The sequence below is a fragment of the Octopus bimaculoides genome, chromosome 10 (genome assembly GCF_001194135.2).
Source record: "Octopus bimaculoides isolate UCB-OBI-ISO-001 chromosome 10, ASM119413v2, whole genome shotgun sequence".
Lineage (NCBI taxonomy): Eukaryota > Metazoa > Mollusca > Cephalopoda > Octopoda > Octopodidae > Octopus > Octopus bimaculoides.
The window spans coordinates 78,667,550-78,679,383 of NC_068990.1; the positions used below are offsets into that span (position 1 = coordinate 78,667,550).

The 11,834-nt window shown below is 36.2% G+C and overlaps 1 long non-coding RNA gene across 1 annotated transcript in view; it reads left to right on the plus strand.

The window, feature by feature from the left end:
• LOC128248922 (uncharacterized) overlaps window positions 1-3,759 on the plus strand; it is a 19,060-nt gene extending 15,301 nt beyond the window's left edge. The window contains exon 3 of the long non-coding RNA XR_008265076.1: window positions 3,338-3,759. This is a non-coding gene — a long non-coding RNA (uncharacterized LOC128248922). The remainder of the gene's footprint in view (window positions 1-3,337) is intronic.
• The last annotated feature ends 8,075 nt before the right edge of the window (window positions 3,760-11,834 follow it).

Sequence of the window (11,834 nt, forward strand, 5' to 3'; positions counted from 1 at the left end):
TATATATATATATATATATATATATATATATATGACAAATGTGGTAAATAATTCCCTGATGCAGATAGCTTAATTAGATATAAATAAATTGAAGCAGGAGAGAAGCCATATGATTGTGATTTCTGTGGTGAATCAATCTCCCTTGCAAATACCTTAATAATACATGGAGAAGAAGCCCTATATCACTGTGATATCTGTGAGAAACTGTTTTCACAAAATTGTGCATTAATTAAACACAACCATATTAATACAAGAAACAAACCATGTCTTTATCTATCTATCTATCTATCTATCTATCTATCTATCTATCTATCTACCTACCTACATATATACACACACATATAATGTTATAATAAAACCACAAATATTGTTAAATACAACTACCCAGGGCTTCCTGGTTGAAATAGTAATTTACTTCACCATTTTTCAAGCTGAGAAGAAGACTGTTTGTCAGTTTGTCTGTTGAGCAGATGAGGTTTAAATAAGGGATGCTGATAAAGAACTTGAGAACCTCCAATGAATACATCAATTCCCAGAATGAGATTATTTTCTGCATTTCAACCGATACATCTTATCGGAATTTAAAAATAGACCACCAGACACTTTGTAAACTCTCAGCATCTTGTTTACATCTGTCTGACATATAATTATTGTAACATTGATTATCGCCCTTGTATTTTTCTTTTGTCTTCTTCATTATCTGCATCTCTTGCTTAAACGTTATCTGCCTAAAAGACAACCAACGAACGATCTTCTCAGCTTCATAAATAGTGAATGAATTATTATTTCAACCAGGAAACCCTGGGTGGGTGTATTTAGCAAGATTTCTGATTTTATTATAACGTTATCTTTACTCTCTTGGCTGATCAAGTGTTCTTCTACTTGTTGAAACCTTACCACATAAGATATATATATATCATCATCATCATCATCGTTTATGTATGTATATATATATGTATATATATATAAATAATATATATATGCATACATATACGTATGTACATACATAAATATGTATATAGGTATGCATATATGGTACAGGACATCATAAAATGTAAACAACATGAAAAACGAAAATGTACTGAACATTCCCTTCAAAATATCTGTCAAGGGTAAGCATAACAGGCCAGATATTGTTGTTTGGGACTGACAAGAAAAAGTATGTACCCCGTCATAGAGGTCTGTTGTTCTGCTGATGTGGATGTCTCTTTGAAAATCAAAGTGAAAGAGAATAGCTATGGACACTTGTTTTGAAACCTTTAGCTTCAAATATCAAGAATACAAATTCATATTTATACCAACACTGATTGGAGTAATTGGTTTTGTCAGTAAATGCCTAAGTGACAATCTGGACAAGCTAGGGTTTCAACATTATAAATACAAGCTGTAAGTGGAATAGTAAAAATATTGAAGACTTTTCTCAAGTTTAAAATGTGACATTATTCTTGTTACCTTCATTCCAATGATGAAGCTTTGTATCTTCCTTAGAAACCAGCTCCTTCCTCAAATGAAGAATCTAAATGATAAAAAAAAAACAGAAGAAAACATACATATATATTAACATACGTACATACATGCAATACCAGGCAATGGCAATCAAGGTTTTACAAGTGATAATATGTACATGTTTAGTCCAGGTGTAAAAGATGGGTTATAACAAATATTCTGCTCAACACCACGGATTTGCTAGTTAGTTGTTTGATCTTAACTGGTTGAGTATGTCCCTTAGTGGTTGATGATATAAGCATCTCTGCTTACAAGCAGGAGTAGTGGGGGAGCATCATAGTAACATGGTGAGAAGGATTCTTCGTGGCTTGAATAATTCCCCACTGAAAACATGGGTGTTTCACATTCCATATTCAAGAAATTTTCTTCAGATTAAGTAGCCCCTCTCTGAATACGAAAGAGGCTACTTGACTTGAAGAAAACTCTAATTCTGTCCCACTTGCAAGGTCATGTACTGTTTATCTTGATATAAGATCACCATGTTGTCCAGATATAGTTGTGATGCCTGGTGTATGCTTATCAGGCAGGTAGTCACGATGGATATGTTGGGTTCCATATATTTGTACCTCAGCATCACTTTGATGGTGTCTGCTGGTCTCTCACATAATATGTATGTATATATGAACATATTTTGAGCCTTAGTATTAACATCCAGTGTTGTGCTGCTTGTTATTATGTCTATAGAACACATTGGTACTGTTGTTTCTTCATTTTATTCTAAAAATTTCATTGTGGAAGACAACCCTACAACATTTGTTTGATGAATGTTGCATCAGATAATAATTGTTAAATAAACTATCAGAGTTAAATAGAGCAACCACCGTTTAATGTAAGCAAGGCATGATCCAATGAATTTTTCAGATATTTAAAAATTCGTTGTTGCAGTTTCTGACATTAAAGGATAACTGTTCAGCATTTGAAATGTCACACACCCCATCACATATAATAGGAGGGTGGGTGGGAATTGGTAACTATGCTTTTAAGTTCTGAGAGTAAAATTCTTTGAATGTCTGAACAAGACGTTTTTCCTGTTCATATGACATATCATGCCCAAAGTACTTCTACTCTGTCAACAGCTGGCTTCAACCTTTGACTGGCCTTATCCAAATTATACAGCTACATATTTGAAGACATACTGTCATTTCCTCTAATTACCAAATAATGTTGTTGTTGTTATAAGTAAGTCGTTGTCAAAGTGACATCATCACTCTTACTAAGTGACAAAACCTTTTCTTTTTTTTCATGCCAGTTGTAAAAATCATTTTTTTTTTTTTTATCCTTTTACTTGTTTCAGTCATTTGACTGTGGCCATGCTGGAGCACTGCCTTTAGTCGAAGAAATTGACCTCAGGACTGATTCTTTGTAAGCCTAGTACTTATTCTATCAGTCTCTTTTGCCGACTTGCTAAGTTATGGAGACATAAACACACCAACATCGGTTGTCAAGTGATAGTGGAGGGCACACAGATACACACAAACATATTCATATACATATATATATATATATATATATATATATATATATATATATATATATATATATATATATATATATCATCGTAAATATACAGGGATTAGCATTGAGTTGCTTCTCCAACACTGAAAATTTAGAAATAGCAGTCAAAAAACTACTGATTCTAAACTACAAATTTTTCTCTAAATGGATGGCGTATTCTTGTATATATATATATATATATATATGTATATATGTATATAAACAGACATGCAGGAAGTAAATAGACTCTTTTAATTTTTAAAATTTCTGATCTAAGTATCTTAATATGTTTTCAGCCATGTAGAATTTACAATGTAATTATTCTTTTTCATTCCAGATGCCATTATATTAAACATTTGCGAAGAGAAACCATGCCATGCACAAAAAATTCAGCACAACTGTCAGATTTTCAAAGAGGTCATATTGTTGTGCAATCTGATGCTGGTCTTAGCCAGCGAAAAATTGCCGAAAATCTTCAAATTCCTCTTGTTACTGTTAATAGAATTATAGTGCAATTCAAAAGCCAAGGAAAAGAATCAACAGATTCTCATCCCGGCCGACCTTGGCCCTCAGAAAGGAAGCTTCACTGCTTGAAGAGAATTGTGGAAAACAGACCCCGTTTGAAGGCTTCTGACATTGCAAAACAGCTAGAAGTTAGTCCAAGAATGTGTGCTACATATCTGCATAAGCTTGGGTATTATGGACGAGCAGCTAGAAGAAAACCTCTCCTTCAACCAATTAATATCAAATAAAAGATTTTGAAAATTAAAGGTGTCTATTTACTTCCTGCACGTCTGTGTGTGTGTATATATATATATATATATATATATATATATATATGATGGGCTTCTTTCAGTTGCCGTCTACCAAATGTGGTAACTATTTTTCATTCAACATCCTCCTCCATCCTTGATCATAACCTGTTTCCCCATTTACAGGATTTCCTTCCTTCCTTCCTTTCTGATGTATGAGTTTTATTGAACATGCATATTGTCAGGGGACATAACTAGATTCCTACAGGACTGGGTCATGGCCACAAGATGGTCATTTGGCCTTTACTAGTCTGAGCAGATTTCACCTTCTCAATGCTGTATGGTTATTCTAGAGACTGATTGACTGGGAGTTTGCCCTTCACTGAGACACACCTTGATGATCTACTTGTTAGAACAAGCTCAACCAAAGATGAATAATGAATGCCTTCACTTCCTCCTCCAGCCACTTACCTTTTATTGTATAGTGTCATTAACACCAGTAAGCTCCTGTTTGGTGTGTCCTTGCTTGACCATGTGGCAGTCAAAGGTAGAGCTTGTCTAGTGGCCATCCGATATTTTGCTGCACCTATATTATTGCCTAAGTTAAAAGAATTTCTTGGTTGGCCTGAAGGAGAGTCAAGACTTGAACCTTGATCCCTGTAAGGGCCCTAAATATTGATCAATCAATCGGATATTTGAGACACACAAGCTTCTCTTGAGTTGTAAGGAAACATAGATTTCAAAACTATATTTTTTTGAAACTGACGTGTACAAATATATATATATATATATGATGATGATAAATATATATTGGGCTGAGGAATAATTCATGAGTGTTTTTTTTTTAAATTTATTTTAAATAACAAAACTGCAACAAATTAATCAATAATATACTCTCCGTTGTTATTTATGACTTCCTCCCATCATTCAATAAGTTTTTTTGATGCCTCAGGGATAGAAATCTCCTGGTCTTGACTCAAAGAATTCGTCCAACCAAGCCCTCAATTCCACGTCATTATTGAACAATACACTGCACAAAGCATTTGAAAGAGATGAAAATCTGATGAGACCAAATCTAGAGAGTATGGAGGACGAGGTAGCACTTCCCATTTCAGTTCTTGAATCATGGGCTTGGTCATATTTTGACGATGTGAGGATGGATGTTGTCGTGTTGCAGAAGAATGCCATTTTTCCCATTTGGTCTTTTTTGCTGAATTGCTTCATTGAATTGGTGCAGCTGTTGAATGTAGAACTCCACATTGAGTGTTTGGTTGTGCTCAAGCTGTTTATAATGAATTAGGCCTTCCCAGCTCCCACCATTCTCACAACATGGTCTTCCAAGGATGAAGGTCTGTTTTGGTCACGGACTCACTTGTTTGTCGGGACTGAGCCATTCTTTTCACTGCTTCATATTGACATCACGGCACCATTTTCCATCACCAGGGACAATGCTGTAAAGAAAACATTGTTTGTGACTATATGTTGAGCGTTGTTGAGCGAGCAAACTGACAGCGATTGTGGAGCATTGATTTTTGTTGTTTTCACTCAAAGTGAGTGGCACTCAAGCGCCGAGTTTCTTAACCTTGCCCATTGAGTGTGAAGGTGGTTCACCAAAGTTTTTTTATAACAATCCTTCTGCCCCACCAATTCTCTGGTTGTTTGACATGAATTTTTGTGAAGAAGTTGATTCAATCGCTCTTCATCAAACTCAATTGGTCAACTGGTGTATGATCCGCCCCTGAGATCAAAATTCCCAATTTTTGAAGTGCAAAAACCAACGGTGGGCAGTACTTTGAGGCATTCCTCCTTCTCCAAACACAACACAAATCTCACGAACAGCTTCAGCAGCCTTAACACCTCGATTAAATGCAAAAAGTAAATGGTGTTGAAAACGTTCAGTTTTGTCTACTTGACATTCCATTTTAATGATCTGAAAATACACAAAAATCAATAAAATTTAAAAATCAAAACACACATTATCCTGTAGAGCAAAAAATTCTCTTTTAAATAACATAAGATATTTTGCCAATGCATTTTATTTCTGCATGCTTTTTCAAATTTGAGAAAAACGCTCATGAATTATTCCTCATCCCAATACATATTTGTAAATTATGTTATGGTTTTGTAAACAGCAATTTAGTGCAACAAACTGATAAGAATTGAATGCTGACTCTCTTGTTTATGAAACAAACATGTCCGTATATTCATGGCAAGACACTTGCAGCTTTCTTCTACCAAATTAAGAAAGATATCGAGCATGTTTAGAAAACAAGCAATGTAAGGACCCCTCTGAGTGAGATTTTGTTGATTTTAAGGTCTCTAACTGATGTCAGCTAATGTGTTGTGTTAAGATATTGTTCTAATTTAAAATATATGTATGTATGTATGGTTATATATATATATATATATATATATATATATATATATATATATATATATATATATATATTTATGTCATTATCATCATCATTTAACATCCACTTTCCATACTGGCATAGGATGGACAATGCCAGCATGGACAGTGGATGCTAAATGATTGATCATCATCATTTAATGTCTGCTGGCTATGCTGGAATTGGTCAGGCACTTTGACCATGGCTGGCAAGCAGGAGAGCTACACTAGGCCCCAGTCTGATTTGGCATTGTTTTGCTATGTCTGGATGCCCTTCCTTACACCAACCACTCCAAGTGTCTGATGAGTGTTTTATGTGCCACCAACATGGGTGCCATTTGCATGACACCAGTATCTGCCACAACTGCAATTTTACTTGACTTGATGGGTCTTCTTCTCAAGCACGACACAATGCCAAAGGTCTTGGTCATTTGTCATTGTCTCAATGAGATCCAACACTCGAAATGTTCTTTCATGCACCACCGGCATCAGCCTCTGTGAGGCCCAATGCCATTTACATGACACTAGCATTGGCCATGACTACGACTTCATTTGTCTTGATGGGTCTTCTCAAGCACAGCACATCGCCAAAGGTCTTGGTCACCACTCATTGCCTCTGTGAGGCCCAACATTCAAAGATCATTCTTCACCACCTCGTCCCATGTCTTCCTGGGTCTACCTCTACCACAGGTTCCCTCCACAGTTAGAGATCAGCACTTCTTTACGCAGCTGTTCTCGTCCATATGCATCCCATGACCATACCAATGCAGTTGTCTCTCTGGCACATCATATCTGATGCTTCTTATGCCAAACTTTTCTCTCAAGATGCTTACATTGACATTGCACATCCAGCGAAGCATGCTAGCTTCATCTCTTTCAAGCCTACACATGTCCTCAGCAGTCACAGCCCATATTTCACTGTTGTGTAGCATAGCTGTTTGCACACAGGCATCATACAATCTGTCTTTCACTCTGAAGGAGAGGCCCTTTGTTAGCAACAGAGGTAAGATCTCTCTGAACTTTGCTCAGCTTATTCTTACTCTTACAGTTATGCTCTCAGAGCATCCACCTCCTCTACTAACTTGGTCACCTAGATAACAGAAGCTATCACCTACCTCTAGTTCACCCACCTGGCAATTGGTGGGGTTTATTTTCTGTACATCTTCAGTGTTTATTGCCTCTGTGCATCTGCCACACACAAAAACTGTTTTTCCAGTTAACCTTCCTCTGATATTGCTCCACCTCTTATGAGTCCATAGCTTGCACCAGGTACATCTTATGGAGTTTCTATCAATGCCTGTCCTACAGATTGAAGGGGGCCATCTACCTGAAGGTATTTGTGATTTTTCTGCTCTCCAACTTACTAAGACTTTGGTTTTTGCTAGATTAACTCTAAAGTCCTTTGATTCTAGACCTTGCCTCCATGCCTGAAATTTCTTCTCTAGAACCCTAACCCTAACCCTAACCCTAACCCTAACCCTAACCCTAACCCTAACCCTAACCCATGAGGACAAAGTCATCAGCATAGAGGAGCTCCCAGGGACAGCCTGTCTTGTATTTCTCTATTATTGCCTGGAGGACTATGATGAACAAGATGGGGATGCTACAGGACTGTTACTTGTCTCATGGTTAAATACATTACTTAGCTGGACAACTTCTTGTGTAGGAGTGACACAAATGTCTTTCATTTGTTTAACAACTTTATGTATGTATGTGTGTGTATGTATATGTGTGTGTACGTATGTGTGTGTGTATGTATGTATGTGTGTGTGTATGTATGTATGTATGTTTATATATGTGTGTGTGTGAGTAAGTGTTTGTATTAATGCTAGTAACTGATGTTGGCTGGCAACTTTCAGTGAAAGGAATTATTCAGTCCTGAAACTGTTTGGTCCTCTGTTTTATTGATCTCAGAGGGACGAAAGCTGAAGTTGGCTCTGGTTGGAACTGAACTCAGAATGTAAAGAAGCGGAATGATAATGCTATAATGAATGCTAATAATAAAGGCTAATTATAAACGATTGCCATTAGTGAATAATGAATAGTTTAAGACGTTCTAAAAATATAATTTCAAGAAAGAAGAGAAAATATTCTTTAAAAGAATTAGAGAGAAATTTAGAAAATAAAAAAAAAAAATTAGAATTTTGGAGGTGAAAATGTTCTGAGTTCAAAAGGAAGGTCACACATTTCTTTGAAGGAAAAAAATATAACAACAGAAGTTTAATTTGTAAGTAATTACTGATCAAACTATATTTAATTAGTAATTAGCTATGGGAAGCACTTAACTTAATTGGAAGGGATGTAATCTTCATTATTAAGAGTTAATTTTATTTTATTTTAGCATTTATTTGTTTCTATTTAGTGATTTTGTTAAAGAGCCCAAAGTAATGAATAATGAATTACATTTGTTGCTGTCTAAGCCAGAGGTTCGAGTCCTGCTACAGGACTGTTACTTGTCTCGGGGTTAAACTTAGCTGGACAACTTCTTGTGTAGGAGTGACACAAGTCTCTTTCATTTATTTAACAACTTTAATTACTGAGAATAGGAAGTAATTGCATCTAATCTGTGGTTCCTGCAAATTACTGACGACGTTGACTTTGCCTTTCATTTTTCTGGGGTTGTTAGTGAAAGTACCAGTAATATATTCGGGTAATTCAATTTGTTTCACATTTGCCCCACAAATTTATAACTCTGTACAATATAAGAAGTAATTGTCATTAATATTGTAATTATTATTTAAATGTAATGATTACAAAATCTGGTTGAGCACCAGTCAAGACAGACAAGAATTGTAATACTCAGTTTCACATCTCTAGGTTATGAGTTCAACTCTCACTAAGGTTAACTTTGCTTTTTATCCTTCATGAATTGGTAAAATAAATAACAATCAAGAACCAATGGTGATCCAATCAATTATGTTGTTTTGCAAAATGTCTGGCCTTTCATCCGTCCCCTGCCTCCTCCTTTTTATATAAATATTATTGGAAATGTTATTACTATTGTTAATACTGAGTTCTAGAAGTGCTGTGTGTCCCATCCACACTTAACAAGAAAACCACAACAAACCAAACTATGTCTCTACATCTTTTCTCTTCCTCATATTTCCACTTCATACATTACGCTTACCTCCCACTCCCCAATCCTGTCCACTTGGCCCTGTACCACTGCATCATTGCTCTCCGCCCCACCCCCACCCGACCTGTGTGTTCTACCCACATGCCCTGTCTCACTCTACTATCTATCTGCTAGCCCCCAATCTGTGTATTCCACCCACATGTAACACCTTCATACGCTATGCCTAGCTCTCACTCCCCAGTCCTGTCCCCACACCTCTGCTCCTTTGTATCATTGCTATCCAGTAGCCCCCCACCTCCAACTCTATACATCCCCAGGTCTTTCACCACTTGCTCGCACTCTTTAATCACACCCTCTTCGCAATATCCTGCCACTCATATTATAGCATTTGAACCTCAAGGGTATGCCCTGGCACTTGCCACCATCTATATCTCTCTCTTCCTTTACCCAACCATCCCATTTATATTCTGACCCCTGTCCCTTATCAGTATGCCAGGCACTTTGTCACCTTCTCTATCCTGCTGTCTCCCACTTTCTCTCCTCCTGCACTTCCCTCAGGTTGGGTAACCATGTATCTCTTTTGCGGAAGTACACCTGTTTCTGTCCTCATTCCTGATCTCTCTCTCTCTGGCCAGGTAACCTTGAACTTCCTCTACAGCAAGACACCTGTTTCTGTCTCACTATAACCTTTCCATCATCCAACACAAAATTGCCTCCTCTCCTCTTCAAAGTTTTCTTCTTGCAAGTACTTGGTGACCCTGTCAGTGCAGGTGTCACTTAAAAGCATCCAGTCCATACTGTAAAGTGGTTGGTGTTTGGAAGGGCATCCAGCTGTAAAAACCTTACCAAAACTGACCTCACCTGTACTTGTGCCACATAAAAATCAGTACTCACCTCCCTTGTGTCATGAAAAAAAGCACTAAGTCCACTCTGCTGAGTGGCTGGTGTTAGGAAGGGCATCCAGCTGTAAAAATCCTGCCAAAACAATCACAGAAATCAGGTGCAGGCTAGCACGGAAGGCAGACGTTAAACAATGATGATATATATATAAAATTATAATTTAGAGTACCTATGAAATACAGCCACGCTGAAAATAGCAGCCAAATCTTGACTCTAAACCACAATAAAATGTTCATATAGCACACAGGAGAGAAGACGAAGAAAACAAAATAAACTAGCAAAAATTACTGGATAATTTTAAATAATTGTTACCTTTCATGGTTTTCATTCCCATGCTGGCCACTTGATTTGAATATCGATCTTATCCTTATATATATATATATATATATATATATATATGTATGTATATATATATATACACACATACATACACATATATGTAGATGTATGTATATAAATAATATTGTATAAGGTCTCCAACCTTTATAATTGTAAATGTGTTTTTACTTCACATTCCTCATTAACAAAAATATGGAAGAAACGTAACACCTAGGATATATTCCATATTTTTGTGCATCTCTCCAAGCTCTTGTGGCTAATTATGAAAATATTATTATTATAATTATCATTATTATTATTGTTGTTGTTGGTGTTGTTTACTGTTTCTCAGAGATCCTGCAAAGACATATAAAAAAAAGAACAAAACAAAAAATGGATTTACCACTTTTAATTGCTGAAAATAAATTTCTTTTATTGTTTTTCAATCTCAACAACTGACAAGAAGGATTTCGGATTCTTTAAGCTCCTCTATAATTTATTGCAATGGGAAAAGATTTATTTTTATTTACTTCTCTTTTTCATTGTGCCTGTTTCTGCCAGGCAGTCTTTTTCAAAGGGTTGTAGGAAAAGGTAAGTTTTACAATAGTGGTAGCAACATTGAATAAAATAATAAATATTTCTGCTACTCTCCAATATTTCAAACCCAACATTAAATTCAAACCCAACATCAAATTTGGAAATTAAACTAACAAAAAGACATTCAAACACAAGCATTTATAGGTCAACCTTAAAAGTGAAAAATGAAACCGGGCTGAAAAAAGCCAACCAAAATGAGAAAAAAGATTAAAATCATTGGTAGCGGCTGAACCACATCAAATCATCATGTTTTGGTAATGTTGTGGGAAACAAGGAGTTTGTTTTGTGAGAAATAGGGTTTTTGTTGTTGGAAATAGGGAGTTTGTTGATGTGAGTGAGAGCCAGAAAAAAAAATTCCCAGAAAATAGGAATGTGGTTCGTTGAGAAAGACAAGATTTCCATAATTGAGGATGAGGCAGCACTTCCCATTTGTGTAGTCATCCACTCTAGTATTATTCCTCTATTAAGGCAATCCTGAAGTTGTTCCCCCAGCCTCCCATGTGAACTAATAAATTTCTTTAGCCAGTACCCTTGAACTAAATCTACTCCTGGGCCCTCCCTATTCGGCATTTTTCCTAACACTTTACTCATTAAAGCACTAATTAATCTTTGATCTGGCTGCTTCTCACTCACTATTTCTTCCCTCACTTTCTTCAACCACACTGCATCTCCATTATGATTGACTGACTTATCCCAAATATTACTCCAGAAATTTCTAGTTCCTTCTGCATTAGGTATCTCATCTCCAGTTCTTTCTCCTCCACTATTTATTTGGTTATAAAATCTTCTGTGGTCTGTC